We start from the raw sequence: 26,941 nt of genomic DNA on the forward strand, positions 1-26,941 counted from the left end.
TGCTTCGGCAGACATAGCTTCAGTCATTTCATGTTTCTTCCCTTGCTTACCTTTTAATGGTACTAATGAATTTTGAAAGACTCGTGTTTCTTGGTCAAAAATATTTAGCTTTGTTTTGTTAATGTTACAGACTGATTTTTATGTTCCCTCCTCTCCACACCTTATTTCTTAATTCTCTTATCACTTAGCCATCATTAAATTCAAAGAAAAGAACATAATTCTCTATGATTATAATTCAAACATGCATTGGCAATTCTTTCAGTAAAAATATTCTGTATCTTCTCTTCCATTTGATATGATATGGATAGTGTTAAAAAACATCCCACTTTGCACTGCCTTTAGATAGTTACATATGAATAAATTATGTTCAAAACACTCTGATAACAGGACTTGATCTAATCAAAGCCCAGAGCAGTTAAAAAATCTCCATCTGTATTCCACGTTATTTTCCATATGTATTGCAGCATATAGACTACTATTAGTATATATATGGACATATATTATTATTGTTGTTCTAATTCTGAAGGTTAAACCTAAAATATTATGGGAAACTGGATTTTTTTATGATGTTATCTTTGACACAAAATTCTTTCTGCTTCATACGTACTTATTATTTACCTCATCATTACTGTACAAAATTACACAAATATTTATTCTGATTTAGTTTTTCTATACCCACACACAACTCTGGTATTTGATTTCCATCAGTGTTCAAGGAAATAAATGCTTTTTCACTTACAGGAAAGCTTATTTAAAATTCAGACACTAGATACACTGTTCTAAGAAGCCAATGAAGTTTTTCATGCACTCGATATGTAATGAAATAATGACCTAAACAATGCGTTGACTACATCCTTTTCTTTTCAGATGTGTGCAGACAGGAATCTTAATTTTCAGTCAATAAAACATAATGGTCTGATGCCGATTCCAGCTCTAAAGGAGCTTTGTTGTTCCCAAAATGTCCTTATCCAACTGGCTGGCTGCTTCTCCATGAGAAATGCAGAGATCCAATTGTACTTCAAGGACTGCCCATACTATCTTTCACTCAGGTTTAGCTCAAGGGGAAAAATCTGGGAACGGTTGGAAGACTGGCTCTGAATGGTAAGAAGGCACATTATGTGGGAAGGTCTGTATTATAAGGAAGTGGATAGAGATATAAAGAATGGCATATACATTAAATTTTAAAGTATGAGTGGTAAACGGAACAGCAAGGTTGTAGTCTAGCACTTTTGATGCATAGGTGGAGGAAATGTTTTTGTGTTTAAGTCATTTTGGAAACCAGGTTGTGTCACCTGAGTATTAACAAACTGTGCACTCTGGGGCTGGCAGATATAGCCCAGGGTCTCCACTGAGTGTTTTAAGCAGAGTGCTTTAGTCTAGTCAAAACATATATTTGTATTCATTAACTCCACAGAGGATTAAAGATTAATCATATCAGCATTAGAAACTGTGGAGATAGTTGATAATGGTGTTTTAGTTATTTCTTTTAAAAACATTTTGTTTACAGTTGAACATGAGCCCATGTTCATATCTAAACAACCTCTGTAATTGAAATATTCCTAGAATTAATATGGAAATTTAATGGTCTTAACAGTGCTAGCAGGAAAGAGAACTCTATTAATTTGGCTTTAATTAAAGATTACAAATAGTTCTCTGTGTTCAACATGATGAGTTCTCTTCGGAGGATATGACATTCTGAAGATAAAATAAACTAATAGACCTCTTACAGCACTTTCAGCAAGACAACAGAATAAAAATTTTCAGCATCAGAATCCATACACGCAAATCCTAAGGGTAGAATGCACTGGCAGTTATTGACCTTTGAAAAATCTGATACAGCAAATGTTTTCCATGCAATAGTGCACCCAGGAGACACAGAGTAAACATGTTGAAACACGAACTATGATTTCAAATTTACTACTACAAAAGAAAGGAAAATCTTTAGGCCAAATCCTTCCTTGATGGAAGAAGTTTCAGTTGTATTCATTCGGTTCGGCTGAATTCAGTTATGCTGGTTTCTAGCAGTCTTTGTCCATACACATTGGAATTCCAGCCATATGACTGTCTCTATTAGATGTCATTGTGGACTGTTTTATTAACAGCATTTTGTTGAAGGCAAGCAGAAGACCAGGAAAATGCCCATGTCTTCCTTTCAGATACTACCAGATGATTTCCCTATATCATTATTCCTCTGCTAGTAAACCTGTTGTTTGGAGTTAGAGGTAGCACCATCATTGTCATCTCTCCTAATGTCTAGCCAATGTTAGCTGAAGCTCAGTCAGGTGATGCTGGCAGAAGTGAAGACATATTTTTGAGAACTTCCTTCCTTCATTTACTATTTATGATTCCCACTTTCAAGCTGATTGAAGTTTTGAAATCTGTATGAAGACCCTGAGCTTATTTGCATGCTTAGTTAGCCATTGCAGACAGAAAATCAACAAAAAATATTTTCTTTTTGTCACTAGTCAGAAGTAGCAATAGAGATTAGTGTACTAATACACTCTGTGCACAATAACATGTTCTTTCTCTTGAACTGATCAGTCTGCTGTTTTCTATGCTGTCAGAATTGGAAAGAGCGTTCAGCTTTACCTCTTACTGCAACAATGTCCTACCCAAGCCTGACAAGGAATTTGCTGCATCAGATTATTTACTGTAAGATAAAGATATCATATCATAATAGATTTGTTTTACATGCAAAGATGTTCAGAGTGAAGGAAATCCTCATTTTTAGGGAAAGACAAAACAAAACCAAACCCACTTTCTGCTTAGTTTTTCTTTAGATCAAATGAATCCTAATTTTAGTAGAATTATTGGGCATTAATTAAATGCCATCTACTGCCTCTGATTTATGGTTCCCCCCCCCTCTTTTTTATGCTTTATATTGTCTGTCTGTCTTGAAAAGTAAAGAGCAAAGCAGTATAAAAAACTGTGGCTTCATTTTGTTCTGTGTGATACAAGATTTTTTAATACTTTCTTGAAAAGTAAAGAGCAAAGCAGTATAAAAAACTGTGGCTTCATTTTGTTCTGTGTGATACAAGATTTTTTAATACTTTTTTTTTTTTTTTTGTGGAGTGTGCGTCTTTGATTTGTACTTTTGAATGCTAGGATTTACTACAGCCCCAGGTTTTTCAAGAAGCACAGAATCTCACAGACTTTGACCTGAAGGAAAGGAATGGGTTTGTCTGTATCAGGAAGTTGTTGTGCTTTAAAGAAGCATTAGTGAGAGGGAGGAATTATATGAGCATACATTATCTTAATATTAATAGAGTAGCTTCTACACTAGAACCTTTATTGTCATGAAGTCTTACCCTAAATGGACTAATTGCACCAATTCTGTATTTAACTGCAAACTGGACACTCTGCAAAGCCTCCTTCTACAAAACCACTTCTCTTTTAATGAAGAAAATTTAAACACTTGACATACTTGAAGCACAATTAGCTTCCCTGAAGTTATTAAACCTGCTAATTGGATTAAATCACTTTATCAAATCAAGTAGTAGATTGTTTCGACACTAACAGTGCTTTCCGGGCCAGTGTAGGAGCAGTAAAATGGCACAGCATCCCTTATAAGCATGGAGATTAACAACAAAGTATCCAAAGTAAAAGCATAAAAACTCTAGACATGAAAGAAAGAGCCAAAATTTTGCTTGTAGAGCTAAAACCAGACTGAGAGGGAAGAGAGAGAATAATACCAAAACCATATGAAGTTAGGCTCACTGTTCCTCAGATCTTCTGGGCTGTAGAAGTCATTCAAAATTTGTAACTGAAATCTAGCATAAACCCCTGCTTTAATAAGCAGATATTAATGAAAGTAAAAACATATAATGTTTTGTGTATTTGCTTGTTCTAAGCTTGATTAGACTTACTTTCTTCCATGGTGTGTAGCATTTTCTTAATTCTAATGTTAGAATTAGCCTTATAAAAAAAAAACAACAAAAAAAAAAACCAAAAAACCCCTACCAAAACCACTAAAGCACTGGATTTCTTTTGCTAAAACCGCTGTACACTGCTGTAGCTAGGTTTAGAGTGTTGTTTTAACCCTTCTCTGATCATCTAAAGACAAAGAATCTAATTTCTCACCTTGTTTTCTCTTCTACAGGGATATAAATTAAAATATGTAATATAAAAGAAAATATTCATTTATGCTGCAGCAGGCGCTCTGCTTTTCTACTATGGAAGGAAACATTCCTACATATGGAGCTCAACAGTTTGTGCTGTGATGTGGTCATGCCTATGTGCCTGTACGCATACACAGAGACACAGAACTAAAAAAAAATACAATTAAATAATAAAGATACAGAAAAGAAATAAGATAAAAAATCTTATGGATAATATCATGTGTGAGAAGATATTGAAAAAACTGGGACTTTCCAGCTTTGAAAATAAATTACTTAAAGGGTAACACAAGAGGGATCTATAACACAATGGATTCAGTGGAGCAGGTTGTAATGAGTTTGCATGATGGGTTTTGGTAATGGGGACTGCAGGAGTGGTTTCTGTGAGAAGCTGCCAGAAGCGTCCCCTGTGTCCAATGGAGCCAATGCCAGCCAGCTGCAAGACAGACCCACCACTGGCCAAGGCTGAGCCCATCAGTGATAGTGGTAATGCCTCTGTGATAAAATATTTAAGAAGGGGGTAAAAAAATGCTGCAGAACAGCAGCTGGAAGAGAGTGGGAATATGTGAGAGCAACAACTCTGCAGATGCCAAGGTCAGTGACAAAGGAGGAGGAGGAGGTGCTTCAGGCACCAGAGGAGACATTTCCCTGCAGTCCATGGTGAAGACTGTGGTGAGGCAGGCTGTCCTCCTGCAGCCCGTGGAGGTTAATGGTGGAGCAGATATCCACCTGCAGCCTGTGGAGGACCCCATGCTGGTGCATGTGGATGCACCTAAAGGAGGCTGTGACCCTGTAGGGGACCCACACTGGAGCAGTCTTCCTGAAGGACTGCACCCTGTGGGAAAGACACATGGAAAGGACCCACGCTGGAGCAGTTTGTGAAGAACTGTAGCCTATGGGAAGGACCCACACTAGAGAAGTTCATAGAGGACTGTCTCCCATGGGAGGAATCCCCTCTGAAGCAGGGGAAGAGTGTGAGGAGCCTCCCTCTGAGGCGGAAGGGGTGGCAGAGACAACATGTGATGAACTGACCAAACCCCCATTCCCCGACCCCCTGTGCTGCTGTGGGGGAGGAGGCAGAGAAAAATGGGGGTGAAGTTGAGCTTGAGAAGAAGGGAGAAGTGGGGAAAAGATGTTTTAATGCTTGGGTTTATTTCTCATTATCTTACTCCAATTTTATTAGTAATACATTAAATTAGTTTTTCCCCGAGTTGAACCTGTTTTCCCCTGCCGGTAACTGATGAATGATCCCTCTCTGTCCCTACCTCAACAGATGAGCCTTTCATCATATTTTTCTCCCTCTGTCCAGCTGAGGAGAGTGATAGAGTGGCTTTGGTGGTCACCTAGTGTCCAGCAAAGGTCAGCCCACCACACAGGTGAATAGGGATGGAACAATCAATGTTTGTCATAAGAGGCAAAGAAGAACACAATGAAATTGTAAGGTACCACTCTAGAACAAATTAGGCATACAGTGCATATACAGTGCAGAATGCGCTGCCACAGGACGCTGCAGAATGTGTTCAGGAAGGAACTGCACAGCTTCATGAAAGACAAGTTGGATGCAGCCTCTTGCTTCAGAAGTCAGATTTCAGAAAGCTGAGAACATATATCCAGTAAATAACTTCTTGTGCTCTTTCCTTAAACATTGACTGTCACCACTGTCAGAAATAACCCATTGGCACAGGTGGAGGACCTTTGTTTAAATAAATAAATAAATAAATAAATAAACAAACCAAAAAACCAAACCAAAGCAAAACAAAACAAAACAAAACAAAACAAACAAAAAAAAACCACAAAAAACACCAAAACCAAAAAAACGACCAGAAAAGAAAATGTATGAAAGATTTAGGGAACACACACATTATATCTAATCTAACAAATTAAATAGTGCCTGGGACTATTTTCCAATGTTTTGTGCCAACCAGCACAAAGCAGCATAGGTCTGTTGTATTAAACTCTCAGCTTAAAAAGACAGTGGCCAAATCCAAACTGTTAATTCAGAAATGTTCCTGGTTGGTGTTAAATCCCAAACAATGTCCAGGAATTGTGTTGCACAGTACCACTTGGCTGAGGCCAGAAGCATGCCACGTACTGTTCAAACAATTTAATGGCAGGTATAATTGTATGCTATTATCTAAGAATTGTTTAATATCCTGCTATAGACATAACCTTCTTGTACTGTACATACGCCACTAAAAAGACAGCAGAGATAAATATAGCAGGAAGGTGAATTCCATTCTTCATTAATGTACAACAGTTCATTTATATTTTTAGTATAATCCTAGTACAAAGAAGAGAACTGTTGATAGAACTAAAAATAATTGCTGAAGATTTTATATCTTTTCTAAACATTCCTTTCCCATGCTTTCTCACATTTAGCATTAAGCTCTGTTAAGAACAGTAAAGCAACAGAAAGCAGAGCAAGATCTTTAACAGTGTTGGTTTAAATCCAATTAATATTTTCACAGAGTGGTCCGGCTTGGAAGGGACCTCTGGAGATCATCTCGGCCAACCCCCTGCTAAAGCAGCTTCACCCAGAGCAGGTTGCACAGAGTCACATCCAGGTGGGGTTTGAACGTCTCCAGGGAAGGAGACTCCCCAGCCTCTCTGGGCAGCCTGTTCCAGGGCTCTGTCACCATCAGGGTAAAGAAGTTTTTCCTCACATTCAGGTGGAAATTCCTGTGCTGCAGTTGGTGCCTGTTGCCCCTTGTCCTGTCTCTGGGCACTGCTGAAAAAAGCCTGGCCCTGTCCTCTTGACACTTGCCCTTAAGATATTCATAGACACTAACAAGACCCCCTCCCAGTCTTCTCCAGGCCCAACAGCCCCAGCTCTCTCAGCCTTCCCTCATAAATTAGCAATGACAATAACTTCCTCCTGAAGTCAGCAATGACAGTGCACAAACTTGTGTTGCACAAAAGCATAAGTGCTAAAATTATATAGATAAAGCACAACATATTTAATTCCATGGTTACCAAGATTTTTGGGCTTTTCCAAATAATGTGCTCCAAAACTAAATCTTGGGACAGTAATGTTACCCCAGATAAACCCTGGACAAGGCAAATCATAGCATGAGAATCACCCTCAGGGCACCACATATTTATCATACCCACTGAAACATGGAATAACAAAATAAAACCTAACCCAATTACATGAAAACGAAATAAAGTTTCAGTTTTAAAAATTTGCTTTGGCCTTCTCTGTATCCTTATCAATCCGCTAATCTAAAAGTGGCTGGTTCTACACAGACCAAATTACTCTAATTGCACAATTACAGCATTAAGACTATTCCATTTACCCAGCAAATTGATTGGTTAAACATACCTAAGTACTTTATTATAATATAGAATTTCATAAGGAAATAAAACCAATGTTGATGTTCAGGCCTGTTGAGAAGAAAATGCAGGGCCAGGGCTTTAGCTAATGCAGATTGGTAAGGATCCTCTGATTTAAACGGGCTTCATCGATACACACTGGCTGAAGCATACAGCCATACTTAGCAGTATATTTTGCCTGATACTTCTTCAGTATAAGCACACTTCATCTACTCATGATGTTTGTGTTACTGTGTCTAAAATGGACTAATTCCTAAATGCATACTGCTTACAGGAAAGGTTTTATACATATGGCTGTCAATTTGCACAATCCTATTGAAATTACAACTAAATCATTCCAGTAAGCAAACTATTAAAGATTTAGTTGCTTTGTCATGAAGTTAACAAGAATAGATTAAAACGTAAACCTCAAACTTGCAAAACATTTAAACAATCATATTGACATTAGTGCAGGATAAAGTTAATCTTGGCAATAGATGAATGATGCTTTAATAGTATGTGTCTTTCCAGATTCAGTAAATGTTGCGGAACGATACCAAGCAATGTGTTTTGCAGTCAGATCATGAATATATTTGCTCTGTATTTTTGAGAGGAGGAGGAGGGCCATATTAGCTCATGTTTCTTCTGTGTCTTGGACTGCAAATTAATCCTCTGATTTTAGGGTTGCTGTTTCTTTACTACAAAAACTCTGTATAAAGAATAATGTTGCTTAAGTAGGGAAAATAGAATTAAGTTTGTTCTTTGTAGTGTAGTGAACCAAAATTCAGGAAGACTCTAATGTGAGATCTCTCTTGTGACATTATTGCAATATTGGTTGATATTGTGGTGGTTATTATTCCGTGACATTGATAGCCTTCATAATTAATCCTATAATGGGAATTAAATTACCTTAAAACAGTTGGGTAGTTTTAGATGTCTTAGGGTACTGTGGCTCTTGAAAGGCATCTATCTTATGCAGGTTCCATGTCATATTTGCAGGCCCTATACAGAAGTACAGATATAAAAATATCTGAAATAGTACTAGATGACCATGTTGACATGGTTGACTATCATCTATAATGTAAATTATAACCCAATATAAATGTTGTGAGGACTTAAAAAGATTAGAATTCCATACTTGGCCACCTAAAGTGGCAAGTGTTTGAGGAATTTTATTTGCCTTCAAAGAAAGTAACAATGTCATTATGTAAACCTAGCTTTAGGACCTCGATATAAAGACATCCTATGGTTTTGTTTTGTTTTGAAATAACAGATGTTATATACAAAGTTCAGGAAATAAGTAAAGCATAAATAATTTTCAAAATGAAAATTCATCTATTTCTCAAAATGGAAGTAGCATTACTATAAAATACGTTTATAAAGACTATGAGATTTCCAGGCCAGCACTGGGAAATTAAACACTGCCAAAAAAAACCCAAGTCAGCCTGGACCCAAAGTTACCACAGAGTGTCGTGCAGTACTGTAACATTATCTTTTGCTTTCATTAAAAACCTATTTTGATACATCAAAGACATTTCTATAGCAAGAAAGATAAAGAATTCTGAGGATTAGTCATTATGTGTGGAATTCAGTTAAACCCCAAGACTCCAAATCTTCAGGTGTTGTGAGGGAGACGGGTGTCAAAGCTTCCCCCACAGCCTGTGGAAACCTAATCAAAACAGTCAGTGAAACCTGGAGTGGGTTCACGGATGGCACACAAGAAATTTTATTCAATTGCCCACAACCAAGAGGTGGATTATGTACCCAGGAGCATCTGTAATCGTGGCAACTGAGTTCTATCCTTCTTGTGCTACATTCTGTTACAATTTATGGAGACCTTGTCAGTGGAGCCTGAGAAGGGATTTATCTCCTGCTATTGTAAACATCCAAGACTGGGCTCAGTTACCTACACAAAAACATCTTGTGCTATTTGAGAAATAGCTTATGCGGCCATCCAAGATGTCCACACAAAACTGACTCATAGGAAATTAGTGCCTTTCTGGTGCAACAATTAGAGGCCTTTTTTGGACCCTTTCTGTTCATCTCGAAGACGGTAAAGGTTTATGGTTAAGTAACTGAATTACATCTTACATGTTGAAATTCAGGTGAGATGAATTACTCTGCTGATGCTTTCAGCTCTTTCTCCTTCAAGTATAGAGAAGTAAGATGGGGTTCAATTGCTAAAACATATGCATCTAGCACCATTTTAATGATCTTGTGCATCATCACATATTTACTGAGCACCCACATAGGGCTGGCTCTTATAGCACAATAACTGCAGGAGATCCATATCCTCTGGAACAAGAATAAGAAGTCAAGTCAGTTACATTAGGATATTTCAAACACTATTATATGCCTCTGTTTAAGCAACTGAATCCTATCTGCATGTCTGTAGACATCCAAGCCTAGGTGTCTAATTCTCAGACTGAATTCCATCCTGTCCTGTGTACTGTTCTTCACAAGAAAAGTGCAACGGCATCAAAAAGTGAGTAAAGTTGTTTATGGCTGATAAAGTAACAGTTACAACTACTTGTGCACTTGTTAATGGTCTTTGATATAAGCGAAGGAGAACAACTTTCAAAAACTATTAAATCCTTGACCAAACCCTGAAACCTATGACACTAAGAACTCATCTCAACAAAGGTTAAGCAAAATGTCGTAACTGTGCCAAGACTTTATTTTTCTAATTTCTGCTTTCACAGAATCACAGAGTGGTCAGGGTTGGAAGGGACCTCTGGAGATCATCTCGGCCAACCCCCTGCTAAAGCAGCTTCACCCAGAGCAGGTTGCACAGAGTCACATCCAGGTGGGGTTTGAACGTCTCCAGGGAAGGAGACTCCCCAGCCTCTCTGGGCAGCCTGTTCCAGGGCTCTGTCACCATCAAGGTAAAGAAGTTTTTCCTCACATTCAGGTGGAAATTCCTGTGCTGCAGTCTGTGCCCATTGCCCCTTGTCCTGTCACCGGGCACCACTGAAAAGAGCCTGGCCCCGTCCTCTTGACACTCACCCTCAAGATATTTGTAGATGTTAATAAGATCCCTCTCAGGCTTCTCCAGGCTCAACAGCCCCAGCTCTCTCAGACTTCCCTCACAAGGGAGATGCTCCAGTCCCCTGGTCATCCTTGTAGCCCTCCGCTGGCCCTTCTCCAGTAGCTCCCCAGTTTCTGGAGCCCAGGGCTGGACACAGCTCTCCAGATGTGGCCTCACCAGGGCAGAGCAGAGGGCGAGGATCCCCTCCCTCGACCTGCTGGCCACGCTCCTCCTAATGCACCCCAGGATGATCCCATTTGCCTTCTTGGCCACCAGGACACACTGCTGGCTCCTGGGCAGCTTGCTGTCCCCCAGAACTCCCAGGTGCTTCTCCTCAGAGCTGCCTTGCAGCAGGTCAGCTCCCAGCCTGTACTGGTGTATGGGGCTGTTCCTCCCCAGATGCAGGACCCTACGCTTGTCTTTATTGGTCTTCATTAGGTTCCTTTCTATGCTTAAACCATGAACTGTGATAGGTTGTTGAGTTTACACAGTGATTGTATAGGACTATTCTGAAAGATATTATTTGAAAAAATATTTACCTACTCAGCACCACAATTTCAATATTTATATAAGAGTAACTGTACCAAATGTTTAATATACCCTTAATGTATAATATCAGCTTTATCCTACTTGTCTAAACTTCTCTAAGTGTTTAAGGTAGATCTTGTTTTAGGCACCTGGAGAGTGATCAAGCTTACCTTAATGCAAACATTCTAGGCGGGATTCAGTTACTTAAAAGGAATATGCATATTTAATATATAAAATGCATACTATCAATAAAAAATTCAGGAGTAGTCTCTGATAAAAGATTTCAGTCAAGATTTTAGGAAGAAGATCATGACTTTGAGGAAGTAGGGCAGCAAATTTCACAAATTCCTTGAGCTGTCTTTTGATATGTATCCTTCTTCCTGCCTTATCACACATACATAGAGAAGCATTTTCTACTGGCCTGTGCCGGTTTATATCATAATATCCCAGGTGTCTTGATGTCTGGGACATGAAGCTGCAAAGAGGTTACATTTTCTTTATTCCTTTTTCTCATCTACTCTGGAAATGGATATTTTCTCTGTATGTACGTGTCTGTAGTGGGTTACTTTGGCTGGATGCCAGGTACTCACCAAACCACTCTATCACTCCCCTCCTCAGAAGATCAGGGAGGGAGAAAATCAGATGTGAAAAAAACCTTGTGGGTCAACATAAAGGCAGTTTAATGAATCAATAGCAAAAGTCACTTAATGTGGAAGGGAAGGAAAACAAAAGATGTTACTCTGTGCTTCCCATCAGCAGGCGATGCCCGGCCACTTCCTGGGTAGTGGGGCTACAGTACGTGTAGCAGTCGCTCCAGGAGACAAATGTCATAAATAAAAAATGCCCCCCCTTCCTCCTTTCTCTTAGTTTTATATCTGAGCAGATGTCATATGGTATGGAATATCCCTTTGGCCAGTTTGGGTCAGCTGTCCTGGCTATGTCCCCTCCCAAGGTCTTGCCCACCCCAGCCTGCTGGTGAGGGGGCAATGCTGGAGACACAGCCCTGATGCCGCGCCAGCGCCGCTCAGCAGCGGCCAAAGCACCGGCGTGTTCTCACCGCCTTTCCAGCTACCAGTACAAGCGCAGCGCTGTGGGGGCTGCTACGGGGCTCAGCCAGGCCCAATACAACATCATAAGCCACCATCTATATATGCACATGGTGGTAGACAACGTCCAGTCCAAGTCCCATCGAGCTTTTAGTAAGAGATTAAAGAAGAGGTTCAGCTGCACACCGACAGCAGTGGAGCACTCAGGGGTTGGATTCTGACTCTGCACTTTATCAACACTAAACTTTTTAACAGCCTCATTAGCTTCATGGAGAGTAATGCACTCACAGGGTTTGCAGGACAAGGCTGATGACTAGCAAACATGTTCAATGAATAATTAGAGACAGGAATAAACATTAACAATCAAACTTGCATTTCTGCTTTTTAACACACAAAGATTGAAAGAATTAGAATTTAAAGAGTTAATATGACCTATCACAGAGATAGATACAACTGCTGATTTGGGATTCTGATATGATTAATTACAGTGTAATTTTAAAAAATAGTATATTTATATAAAAGATATCATTTAATATATCATTCTATATACAATAATACACTCAGTATATTATAAATTCACTTGTGTGTTGTTTAAAACAATAAAATCAGGATTACTTATGGTTGCTTGGAAAGCATATCCAGGTAAATATATTTTATTGAAAGAAAACCTCAACTTGTGAAGGAAAATTATTAAGCATCAATTTATCTTCTCTGGTTAATTATTTTTCCTGACCTATTTTATATTTTTAATCAATTATTCTATTTAATTCATGAGCTTCAATACATTCAAGTTTATTAAAAATTTTCCTTAACTCAATGTTTACATTCATTTTCCTTACTTTAAATCAAGTAGAGGTGAGAAGTGCTACTTCCTTGATATGAATTAGATTAATTTCTAGGTCCTTGATAAAGAAATCTAAAGTTTAGGCTTGTTTCCTATCCTACTTTCCCCATAGGTCTTACAGGAAGAAAGTATGCATCAGATTTAAATCACAGATTTTTAATCAAAATGAGAAGTTTGGGATTCTCCAGGTTTCTTTTCAGAACTTACCCTTATAGTCTCATATCAGACAAAACTCAGTGAACCTTCTAGCCTCACAGACATCAAAGCTGAACCTCTCGTTTAGTCCTATATTGGACAAGATTTCATCCAAAGGCTGAGAGATTGGAAACATATGGATAGGAATGTTTATTTCTGAATTTTTAACTAATTAGTATGGATTCATCCCAAGGCTTGACATGAGTTAAATTTAGCATAAGTATGAGAAAAAAAATTATGGCGGTATAGAATATATGCAACACAAAGAGAGATACTAACGTCACACAGGGAAAGAAAAAATGACTATTTAGTGTGCTAAACTAAAAATGGTGGGAGAGAAAGGAATTACTTGATTTTTATCACTTAGAAGAGCTTTCTAAGAGATTTCTTTCTCATTCCCCCCACCCCGCCACCGAAGTCTCTTGTGCCTGTTTTCCATTTTTTTCTCTCCTGATAATGTACAGATACCTACTGTAGGAGCGTATAGATCTGAAGTGAGTAATTTGAAGTGCTTTTAAAAAGAATGAAAAAAAAAAAAAAAAAAAAGATAAAATGAATAGTTCTATTCCCCCTCCTGCATTTTACTTCCTAAAGAATTTTCCTGCAAATTAAACAATGTATGGACTGCTGAGCAGGCAGTATAACAACTGTGTTTTAGTGAATAACAGCAGGAAAAATTCTGAAAAAATGTGTTTGCACTCAAACAGCAGTTTTCTTCAATAGAATGAGAAACCTTTTTGACATCTGACTCTAACAATGTCTGATGCTTCTGTTTGATGAATTAAGTTATCCATGCTTTTGTCACCTGAAAGTTAGATGATTGTTTTTTCTTACTTAGGGAAACAATTAAACAATGCAGAATACAATTGTTTCAAATTCTATGGAATAAAAAGAGCTGTATCCAATGGCAATTTATCTTATTCTAAAATAAATTTGTAGTTTGCTAAAGATGAATCCTCCTCTGGAGGTGACTTGCTGCCTCTCTGTTGACTACAAAATATATGTAGTAAAGAAACTTGATAGATGCTTGAGGTTATAAATGAACCCCATCATCACATATTACAATTTTTAGTTCAATGCCTTCTGTTTCTTTCTATATAAATACGATGAGATTAGACTTAGAAGTTTATCTCTAAATATCTAAAATCAAGGAAGATTAGTTCTTTCTAAATATAGACATTTTTAGCAATATGGTTTTATCTGTGAAGTTTCAAATGACGTAGGACATCCTTCCTCTCAACATTGCCTGATTACATTATTTAAATAACTGAGGTTAAAATTGCAGTCAAAATGCAAAAGGATTGGACTATCTAAAGTACTTTCAAAGTGAGTCCCTCAGCTTTGAAAATGGGTAGCCTATTTTAAACAGCATAGGTCTGCTGAAATTCAAGATATACTGCAAATTCAGTCTGTTGGTTATTGCACTTAGTAAGGACATGACTGTTTAGCGACGCTTACTTTTACAAGTCTATTGTACAGCAGTTGTACTATCTTGTTTGATGTTTGTTACCCCTTCTTTGACTTCCTTTGCAGTATCTCTCGGAGTGCCCAGGGCTACTGATGTGTGCCTTTATATGTGTGCTAATTTAATGAAAAGAAACAAAATTAAAAAAAAAAATCAAAATGTTAATTTTCAGCTTCAGTGCTCTGATTTTCATCAAAGCCAAATTTCATCTGAAAATGAATAAGTACATAATTGGACTGCGAGGTGCAGTTGGTTAGGGAAGTTTGTCAGTTTAGTTCCTCCTCATTACTTTCTGCAACAGGGATCCAGAATGCAGTGTTGGAAAAGTTTCATTTAATATATTGTTCAACAGATAATGCTGAGAAAGTTCTTTTAATCTTTGTTATGCATTTTATAAGGATTTCCTTACTTAGTCCAGGTGAGCACATAGGCACAAATTTAACTATAGACATAAAGGTCCTTTTAAATCCATTGAAAGCACAGTTATTTTTTGCCACACATAGTTTCAAACTATCTTCATATTTACATCTATGTCTCACAGGGGTTATAAAAAGAAAATTTCTGGACAAGGAGAGGTGAGTAAATATTTTTGCTCTGACAAAACCATCAAACTCTCTTTGCTACTTCCCCTTTCAGAAATAAATTCTGGCAGACTACTAGCTATTTACTTCCAAATTAATTCATGGAACTATATAAAGGTATTTTCTCATTTCTTTTTTAGGTGGTCTTCTCCTTTCTACTAATTGGCCATTTGGTCTAAACTCGATAAATTTAGATTTATTATTTATATTATTCTGTTTTTATAATGGATGACATTTCTGTGCAGTTTCTACTTGATAAGTTTACTATAAAATACAATTTATATAATTGTGTTTTTTTCTTATTTTATATTATTTATCCACGACTAGGAAGAAAATATTGTATAGCTAAATAAATATCTTCTAAGAAAAATAGCATTCCTGGATTGTCCTTTGTTTGAATTTCACATTTCTATCTTGCCAATTTAGCAACATTGCATTTCTAGTCCCCTCGCACAAATTTCAGGACATCACAAAGATCACATTGTCTGTCTGGGACCTGAAATTCCTTCTTCTATGTCTAAGCAGAACAGAAAGGAGAAGTACCATGAAGTGAAGAAAATCACACTGGAGAAGTTTAAAAAATTTCCTGTATCACCAAACAAATTCAGAAAGGATGCAGTTCCCTATGGTGCGTCAGGGATCTGATTTAAATTCTTTGAAAGATTTTTGCTGAGAATTTCAGGTAAAATCTACATGAACTCATTTCAACTTCCTGAAACAGAAATCTGTAGAACAAACCTGCAGAATAACTTTGTTCATTCTTTTGCTGACGTTATGTTAAAAATACTATGGTCAATTTATTTATCTTGGGTTTAATATTCCAAATGCCAGGACTATTATGAATGGAGCACATCTAGGTTACAGTTTACTTCCTCTTGACGCAGACTTCTACAACTAGAGGAGATTATTCTTATGATTGAAGTTTTGAAAAACAAAAACAAAGCAAAAAAGTCTAAATTGTGCACCTCAGCACATCAGCAAAAGAGAAGCATACTGTAGGAACTAGACGAGAGGCAATTCAGATACACCAGTCTGAGAAAAATTAGTTTCAGGAAAGCATGAAGGAAGTTAAAAGCCAAATCCCTGTGAAAAATCTGTCATTCACAAGCTGAAAAATAGTACCTTCTTCTCTCTTTTTTTTTTTTTTTTTTTTTTAAAAAAAAAGGCCTTAGAATAACAGACTTGTAACCTCAACAAAAGGAGAGGCAAAAGGAATTTGACTTATCAAGCTAACGGGTGGACTGTGGACCAAGACGAATTACTGAAGCTGTAATCAGCACAGTTTACCCCCAGTTTAGCCTCAGGAGCTGCTGAGAAGAAAGAAAAAGATATAAAAAATGATATGAACTCATCAGAAGTTACGTAGGTTTAGCTCAAGTCTTCAAGTTCTTATCAGAAGGGAGACATGTCTGAAAGTTACCTGCAAGTTTTAAGGGCATCACAGAAGACACCTCAGAACTTCATAATCACTTTATTAAACTTGATTTGAGACAGATGTTATCATTTATTTTGTAAGAAGCTGGATGTGGCTTTAGGACTCCAGGCATGAACAAAAAACTTGGTCCTCCATTTTGATTAGAACAGTTTGCATAACGGCATTATTGGACAGTGATGGAATTTTATTTCAAAGTCAATTTGTAGCGAAGACATAATAGGTGCATATTTCTGTAAAGGGAAACAGAATTAGTAGTACAAAAATATAAAATAACTGTTCTTTGAGTTCCATTTACTTAAGGAAAACAACATTTTTAGCACAATCAAACACTTTGACAGCTTACCTCGAGAAGTTGTGGAGTGTCTGTTCTTGGAGATAGGCAAAATCCAACTGCACAAGATCTTGGGCAACCTGCACAATTTTGGTTGAGCAGGGGATGTTGGGACTAGATTATCTCCAAAGGTCCTTTCCCACTTCAAACGTTCTTCTAAACCTTATCTTCTAAAGTCTCTTAAGTACTTTTCTCCTTTGGGATTACAACTAAAATGAGTAGGTTAATGATAGAGTTTATTTTTCCCCTTGCTTTAGATATGCAGATTATAGTCCCTGAAACACATGGAAGAGCTTCAGTGGGAAGAATAAATTTAAAAAAATAATACTGGAAGATCCATTCCAGAGTATGCTGTAGCCAGAGCATTAATATGTACTACAGAAGGATCAGAACTGGCTCATGCAAGTCCAGAACTCCAGGCAAGTCAGATGTGGGTACTTGCACACAGGTCTCCCACATTCCATTTAGATATAGGGGATTGGAAATATTGTCTCCTGGTTTGTAATACGGAATCATAGAATCACAGAACAGTTAAAACAGGAAGGGATCTCTTGAAATTATGCAGCCCAACTACGCTGCTCAACCAAAAACCTAGGACCATGTCCCACTGGATTTTGAAAGTCTCCAGGGATGGGGACTCCACAGTGTCTCTGGGAAAACTGTGCTGGTGTTTGACCACCCTCACAGTAAAAAGTGGTTTCTTGTGTTTGGAATTTCCTGAGTTTTAATTTTTGCCCATTTCATCCTGTCCTGTCAATAGGCACTGCTGAGAAGAGTACGGATATCTTCTTCATTTCTTCCTTTCAGCTACTAATACACACTAAGATCTCCTTGATCCTTCTCCAGAATGAGCAGTTCCAGCATTGTCAGCCTCTCCCATTCAGAAAGGTTCTCTAGTTGGAAGATGCAGGTCATAAAGTGACTGCTGAAAATCCTTTCTGAATCTAGACCAGGTTGGGTGGAATAAGTACTTTAAGAATCCATTTGGATTTAGGCATCAAACCATTTACCTGTCTCAGAACTTGGTGGGCATGTAGTGGAACAAGATAACTTCAGAATTCCTCAGCAGCCACTGGACAAAAATCTTAGTGCCTTAAATTTTGGATTTAACCACCTTAAAAAAGCCATCCTTTATGTCTTTTTGTAATCATAGCCCAGAAGTAACCTCTGTTGTTTGAAAATTGTATTCAGAATCTTTAATCTCTCTGTTAAATATACACAGATCTTCAGTATCATACTGCATTACTAATCCCTCTAAAATAATTATGTATCATTTACCACATTATTTCACACCTCTAAATATGATGATTTTTTTTTTTTTATGTCATCAGCCATTATTTTACAAAGAGAAAAAAATTACCTTAAAGAAAACTGGTATCAGTAGATATAAGACAATAAATACAAATGCCAGTCCATTTCTGATCAGCATGAAACCCTGATAACAGCATGCAAACTCTAGTATTGATTTCACAACCGTGGATAATGAAGATGGGACTGGCAGAGCATGTGTCAAAAGTATGTAAATGAATTGATGTTTAATCTACCTATGCCTAAGAAAAACAATCATCTCCTACAGAAGGATTGCTTTTATTTAAGTATTGTTAGCTGATGAAATCCCAGCACTCTAACAAGGATTTATAATTTGATAAAAATTGCTGGTGACTGGATCTGCATTTTCTTCAAACTGCTGCCCTGCTTCTTGCTAAGTGCACTGCTGACATGTTTGATATTGGACTTGAACTTGAAAATTACTATCCCAGTAGATGTTTATTAGATTTAGCTGGCTGAAGTAAACCTAGACACAGTGCCTGCAGTACAATGTAAAAACAGATCTTATTTATGTGTGCCGGGAAATGTTGCACATTTCTTCCTGGAAAAAAGGGAAAATGAGAAATAACAAGAACAAAAACACCCACAGAGCAAGGTATTATCCATGCTATTAGAGGACCGGAAAAAATTGACCTATGTTAGACTAATGTAATGTCATCTCTGAAAACATTACAATACTGTGTAATGCAATTTATTTTTATATAATCAGTTTAATACACATTATTGGGAAAAAGCTTGACAGAAAGCAGCATTTATAAATTCAATACACGCCATGAGCTGTAGCAGAAGAATCTCAGTATGGAGGTCTAATTTTTCATGTGAAAATATTGCATACATTTTAGTATGAACTCAATGCATATGGTTCATTTGAAATTATTTTAAAGAAAACCTTTGAAGTTAATGGAAGTAGTAATTTTTCGTGGAAGAGACTCCCGGAAATATTTAAAATCTGATAATATATGCTCATACCTAGAGAATCAATACTTCTATAATATAAAATATAATACTCTGAAAAATACTGCAAAATCTTTTTTTTTTTCTTTTTTCTTTTCTCTACAGATGACTGGAATGCTATAATCTTAGCAAGCATGCAACTATTTTCTTGTTTGCTAGGACTTCTGTTCTGTTAGACATGTAATGATGTGCCTATACCTACTAAAGTCAATTGGGAAATACACGTGGTAGTGACCTGCGCTTACTGGCACTGAATGTCTCATTTGACTCACTGAGTGTCTGTAGGAATCTTTCTGCTGAGGTTCTGCATGATTTCTGTCATCCTACCATCTGCTTTTGTTCTGCGGTTCTTTGCTGTCTCTGTTCGGTAACATTGAGCTAGTAGAAGTAGAGCACATCTCAGAAGTATTCAATGTTGAATTCCAAGTGATGTTTGACAGCGTTATATATCATTTAGTGTCAACTGTTGTACAAATATCACAGGATTTGTCTGGATGAAGAAGAAAGCATGATAAATACAAAAAAGGAAAAAGAGGCAAAGAAGCATGAAAAGGCAACAAAAACAGTAAGGAAAAGAAGAATGTGTATCTAAAGTGAACAGAGGTGGTCCTAAATGAATTGTCATGCAGATGAAGAAAAGGAGGAGAATGCAGAGCATGGCACAGCAAGCACAAGACTCATACCCGAAAGAAATCAACCCAGGGAAAATAGTTATGTGAAAACAGTTAATGTGTTTCTGGCAGGTAAATGAAAAGAAACTGAACACAATGCTGAACCATACTAACCCTCTAAGCTCACTGTCGTACAAAGACAGCTTTCTGCTTTGTTACCGTCTTCTCTGCCTCCTTTTCTCTTCCTTCCCCTCAAACATGGCTGTAGAAAAAATACTGCTACATGAATGTCAGTGGTTTGCCTTTCAAATGTTTTAATGAGATGACATATGGGAATTCTAAAACCAGTGATACTGGCGATTATCAGCTCACTAATATGGCTGACTGGGTTGGACTATGGGCAAAATTGTCCAAAAAGGAGAAATTCTCCCAAAAGAATTCACATCTCTAAAGTATTTCACTATATTTAATGATTATCCTGAAAACATAGGCTCAGCTTCTCCTTAATTAACAAGAAATCATGACTTTATTAGTATCCCAGTTTCAGTATGAAAACTGCCTGGACACTAGGGACTTTCTCTGTATGCTCAGAAACATTTTAGTGCAGATAATATTGACAATTCGGACCCTACTTTACGCCCAGCCTTGACTGAGACCTAGGAAGTACACATTCCCTGCGTAAGTTTCCCATCATGGAACCTGTTCCAGTAATTATTGTCAAAATACAGCTCTTAGAGCAGAATGTATTCAAAAAGCAGGGACAGCAGGCTTTCAACTTCCTGATGCAATATTCCTACACTTGGAAGACTCGTGGAGGAGGATGTTTATCTTCAGATTTCTCCTTTCACTTAGTATTGAAAACCTACCTTTCATAACCTAACAAAAGGTTAAACACCACACGTGGAGGAAGGACTCAGAGTTTTTAATATGAGGTGGAGTTGGAATAAAATTAATTATAAGGGTGTTCAGCAAGCACTGCAGAGAAAACTGTTTCAAGAAACACCTGTCTGTAGCATTTCAGACAGGTTTTCACACGTGTCCTAGTCTGCTTAAGCTATACCTTACTCAGCTTGCTGACTTCTAGTGTTTCTTTTCTGATATACTTGATTTTGTCCCAGCACCCCTGTGGAAGCTTAACACAGGATGCTGCTTCTTGTGTCAGACACCATCCCAGTTATACACTCATTATTAATTTTTAAAGGGATTAAGTTCCTTTCTAATTTATATCTGAATTCCAAACAGAAAAGTAATTTAGATGAACTTTTTGTTCTTTTATGTACTGAAACTCTAAATTTCTGCTGATTGCAAATCTTCAAAACAGAAATCCTTAATAGTATAGTTATTGGTCAGTATTGGAAATGTTGACTTTCATGCTTTTAAACAATATTACTTGTATTTTTCACTGTTTTTAATTTAAGAAATATAATTCTACACTTTTGGAAAATAACTTATGTTGTCCTCATTATCCACTTCATTACATTATCTGATGTTCTCTAGGAGGATTTCTTGGTATTTCCTAACCAACCACTAAGGTCTCAAGTGCATGTGAGTTTTTATTTGGCAGAGGTTTCATGCTCTTTCTGAGGCTGAGTTTTTTTGTTGAGTGGTTGTTTTTCTTTTCCTTTATGTGTTTTTAATTTAACTTAGTATATAAAATTTTTATTATGATTGTTCATGACAGAGGAATGAGCACATTTCAATTTCTTTTTACTCCTTATTGCTTATTCCTATTTTTTTCATATAAAAAACATATAACCCACTATCTGTAGTTTTCGGTAAGCTGCCTTAATTAGATTTAAAGCATGTATTTCAATATGTTATTGACAACAAAGCTTCTACTCCATCACTGTCAATGAGACCAAAAGAATTCAAGAGTAAATCAACAATATGGTAATCCTGCAAAGCTCTGAATATTTTAGTTTGTTGGGAACTTCCCAAGAAAGATAGGAGCACTTTGTATTTCATGCTAAAAATTAGGGCCCTGCAGTTCTGGGATTTTTTCACAGATTTTAGAGAGATCTGACTAGGCCGCAGGCAATCACTGTTTACTGTGACTACTTCTAGTTAGTAAGGAAAAAAGTTAAAGGGAAAGTGGTTTAGAGCCTTGTTACTATGTATATGACACTGGCTGGAAAAAAAAAAAAAAAAAAAGTGTTGCTCGTTTATCCAAGGGTTTTCTGTTTAAAAAAAAAAAAAAAAGTGATCAAATAATTTCATAATCGAGATGAAAGCCTGAAAAAATATGGTTAAAAGAGAGTCAGGGAAACTAAAAACAGCAATAAGTGTCTAGCTTCTGGCTATAGAAGACATACATTTTTTGTTTACATATTTTAGGTAAATATTTCACTGAGCCTTAGATATCCTGAAGATATCCCTCTCCTAATAGGTTTAAGAATTCTTGTGCGTTTAAAATAAATGCATTTCTGTTTTTTAAGAAAGGTAAACTTTTCCAATATATCTTATCATAGTTGTTTGTTTTTTTTCTTACCACCCACTGTAACTGAACTTTAATCAGCACAGTACCCATGGTAATTAAAACACTAGATTTAGTTTTACATACATTGGTTGATACTACATGTGCCAAATTTTACAAGAAATGTGTTGGGGCAGAGTGATGTCTGAATGGTATCTCCAAGAAAATGCAAATTTTCTGCTGATGTGTGTTTTTTTCCATCTTACTCAGTTGACAGTTCTGGAAAGACACTAAGAATTAGAGTATTTTGAAACATCAGTTTCATTTTAATTTGAAATAGCTATTCTAATAAATTTTCTCTCAATAATCAAAGTTTCTGATCTGGTGAGTGAAGAGGACAACCAGATTAAAAAAAAAATAATTGTTTTTTTTCTTTTTAGCACAAAAAAAATTAGGCAGTTTCATAAATCTTCACACTCTCCTGAGTTCATCTGGACTTGCTGGACATGCCTGGTGAATTCCTGTGAGCCACGGTTTTATCCAGACGTTCTGGCAGGTATCTGAAACCTTCCTTTCTTGTGGGATGGCTAGGCAGAGAAATCACTATACTCTGTGATTGCTAAACCGGTAGATGTTTGGCTTTGGTTTTGCAGCTCAGAGCAAAATTCGGTTCTGCATTAACCACAGGTTTACCGTCTGGGGAGAACAGTGAATTGGAAAGGCCCAATGAGAGCCACACGCAGCCTCACCTCAGAAATAGTAACAAAAAGCTGTCACCTATTCAGAGGGCTAGAGTTAATTTTCCGTGCAAATCCATGCAGAACTGAAATCCTACGCCGCAAAGTCACCACAATGCAATTTCCTTATTCAGTGCAATTTATATGTGCTTTATATTTGGCTGAGTGCTCACCAGTACAGCGCGCTCTGTTTGCTTGCATGGGAACAGGGGAAAGAGTAACGGCTACTGGGTGAGGGGGAGCTACACCCCAGCCACGGCCTCGTGTCAGCCTTGGCCCTCTGTTTTAACGGAGACACTCCGCCGCTCTTCTCACCTGGTCCTTGCACAGACAGCAGCTGTAGCTGACCCTACAGTTGATGTCAACTTTCCTTATTCTACTGTAAAGTATCTTGAAATAAAGGAAAGTGTTTTTTGCCTAGTTGATCCACACGCATAGAAATAATTATATTGGAAAATCTCTTAAAAATACAGTTTTATAGAAGGTGCTTGAGTTCATTCTGAATGAAATGATTCAGCATGTCTTTCCAGCTCTTCATCCTGTGAAAACATGGATAAATCTGATTCCATAAAATATGGCCTTTTTTCTTCAATTTCTCTCCTGTTTACAAAAATTTCAAGTGAGCATGCAACACTTAGATAACAAACAAGGAATACTCCTTTGTATTATAACATCTCTTGAAGTATCCTAAACTCACAATCAAATGAGTATTTATTTTTGTGAAAAAGTACCCTTTCTATCACATTTCTAAAACCAACAGTGAACGAGGGTCAGAAGGATAATAATAGCAATAATAATAACATTGTATATGCTGTTAAAATTCACATGTTCACAGGACAAATCTGCTATCATAAGCACAGCCTCATAAGATCTAGAAAGGGCACAAGGTTTAAAAGATTTTTATTTGGAGCCAAAGGCTCAAAAGTGAGTTACATCATGAATTTGTGCCTGCCCTTCTCAGTGCACGTGGCTGTTACTTCATCAGAATCGGGAGTCCAGGGTGGCTGTGAACGGGCTAAATCACCCCGTTTTCTGCCGTTGGTCTCAGAAGCAGAACGTTTGTTACGCTGCCTCACAGGATGGTCCCAGTGCTCCCATCTGACCAGCAGGGTGTTTCCGCTGCAGGTTTGCACTGTGTCTGGCAATCTGTGACTTGTGCTTAATGCAGGCTTTAATATAAACACTGAGTCTTTAACAAGACTATAAACTTCTCAAATAACAACCAAAAACCCCCACCACAACCTTTTATAGTTTGCTAAAATTGCATATTTTGAAGGAAAGAATAGGTATAGATTCATGTCTCCCTGACTTCTGTTTTTTAGAATATGGTATCTCAGACTATTTTATACATGGATTGAAGTACCATGAAAAAAAAAAAAAATGCACCAAAATAAAATCCTTACAAAAACAAACAAAACAAAAAAAGCCAAAACACCCCCCCCTCCAAAAAAAATCAAAAAAACAAATCACCAAAACCAAAACCACTTTAGGAGCTATAAGAAACAAAATTCTTTTCATGTAAGATGCTCTTATGTTTTACTGCAAAGTTTGGTGATCCACAAATGGCAGGCAAATGGCTTAGTGCCATATAGAAATAATTCTACTGTACCTTCTAGGAAGAAAATAAAACCTTTTGTTTGTTACTAATAATGAAAAATAAAAAATATGTAGATATAAGAGAATTTGTCTATAACCTTTCATATAGTTTAATTTATGACAAAAGAATCAAATGCTTTTATTTTCCAAGATTAATTCGCACAGTGAATCTTAATAAAGCAAAAACTTGATGTATTGAAAACAATATATAGATTTTTTCTAGTTTGAAAATAAACCAGTTAATTCTTTGCTGAAAACAATGTATTTTCGCTGAATATAGCAGAATTACAAAAAATTTGTGATCATTGTTCTGCGATGCACACTTGTAAGGAGAATAATCCACTGTTGGCCTGATTATCTTCAGGGTATCAATGAAACTGAAATAGGACTATCTGAAGAAAGAAAAATTATACTACAATCAAATGGTTTGAACTTTGACAATATGTCATCATTTGCAACCAGTACCCCTAAGATTAATTTTGGAGGACATCCCTCTGACTACCCAGTTAATAGGAAACTAAAATGAATATTTGCTTGGAGTTAATTGCTTGCCTCGTGTATTGCATAATGCAGTAAAGTACACTACAGGCGTGTTCGTATTTGGCCTTAAAACTGTGTAACAAAAGTTTTCAATTATTTTATCCTCATCCACAAAAGCAATTTCAGAACTATGAGAAATATTTCATTTTATCAGTGTTGAAATGCTGAAGCATATCTCCAAAGTGGTTATCATCCCACACATTGAAATGATTCTGTTTTCTATATAAAGTTAGTTTTGTACACTAGGAAATTGTCATTTTGAAAGTCTTTAAGTATGGTGAAAGTCTCTCCACTGCCAAGTTCACCAGATTTAAAAAATAATAATCCTTTGAATAATCAAATTTTGACATATTATAGATGTCTTCTTATTAATGGATCAGTTAAAAGTAAGTTGCAAATTAATGTCATATGTACATGAACTGATTTTTAAAAAATATTGGAATACAGGAAAACTGAAAAATACCTTTTAAAACAATAAATGGAAGTATATGATAATGCACTGATACATGCAAGGAGAACAATAATAATAAAGTGAGCAAAAAATATACAATATGCTAACATACTTTTTTCTCAAGACAGAAAGCAAAGCCATTTTCCCTGTGTTTTGTACAACATGCAATGAAAGGTGATAAAGCCTAGACCTATTTATTTCAGAGAGGCTATGCAGCTTTCTGAGCTTTCAGTTTCACATATACAATACTTTCAAAATACTATTTTTCTGCAACTTATTCATTTTTAAGATTATATTTAAAAATTAAACTTAAAGGAGAATATTGAAAGAAATCGGTGTTAGCAAGGAAATTTGTAATTTAGCTTAAATTAAAATTTGTGTGGATCAAAATAAATTTTACTTCATCATGAAACAAGAATAAAAAATGATCAACTAATTGCTTTAAAAACCTTAATAGAAAACAAGTAATGTCCTTGTAAAGCACAAAGATAAGGCATGACATGAGCTTCAGTAAGCAGGACTATTTTATCAGGTATCAAAAATAAACACAAAGACCCCTCTTATAGTTTCAATGATAGCTTAACAAATATCATCAGAACTTTGCACTTACAATTCACAGTGAATTTCCAGGGAAAAGTGCCATAATTCCAGTCACTATAGACAGATACTGCTGGCTCTGAAAAAAATAAAAAATAATATATATATATATATATATATATATATATATGTTTCATTTTTCAGGAAATCATTTGTTTCTTGAATGCTTTTTCCTACACACAAATTCATTCTAAGCTTTAGACAACCTCAAGTAAAATGTTAAAATTAATGACAACCACAACAACTGTGATAAATTGGAGATTTACTAGGGAGATTAAAAGGGCTTTTTGCCATCCTTTTAACAATATCCAATGCAGCAGGCACTCCCAAAGGAGGTAATATATCCAGGGTCACACAATTTCCTTCCACCTCTCCGTTTCTTCTGGGCTTAGTTCTGTATTGGGTATGGTCCTAAACCCACATAAAAGTTGACCTGTATCGAGTAATTTTAGACAGAATCTTATGTAGAGAAAGCTTAACCACCTTCTTTACCCAAACAATTGTGTGGGGAGCAGGGGAAGGGGGGATTTCTCTAACATTAAATGTTAGATGAAAAATGCATTAAATGTGTATGTGTGCATGTGTGTGTGTGCATGTGTGTTATTAATAAAGTATTTGGTGAGGTTCAGAAATCATTAAAATGATTCTGTGTGGGACACATATGGAAAATGCTGCAGCAGAGTAGGTATTTCATGAGTTCCAACTGAGCTCCATGTTAGGCAAAGACCAACACTTCTAGTATCAGAGGTGTTTAAAGAGAAACACCTCCACTGCATAAAGGATCTCACATAAGGTTGAGAAGAAGGCGATCTGATTAAAAATACCAAAAAGCA

General features: G+C 36.7%; 1 long non-coding RNA gene across 2 annotated transcripts in view; it reads right to left on the reverse strand.

Annotated features, from left to right (window-relative positions):
• Positions 1-2,975: 2,975 nt before the first annotated feature.
• LOC308064506 overlaps positions 2,976-26,941 on the reverse strand; it is a 46,460-nt gene continuing 22,494 nt past the window's right edge. For both annotated transcript variants that reach the window (XR_013928413.1, XR_013928414.1), the window contains one exon: positions 2,976-26,187. This is a non-coding gene — a long non-coding RNA (uncharacterized lncRNA). The remainder of the gene's footprint in view (positions 26,188-26,941) is intronic.

Source organism: Falco punctatus, assembly GCF_963210335.1.
Source record: "Falco punctatus genome assembly, chromosome: 5".
NCBI lineage: Eukaryota > Metazoa > Chordata > Aves > Falconiformes > Falconidae > Falco > Falco punctatus.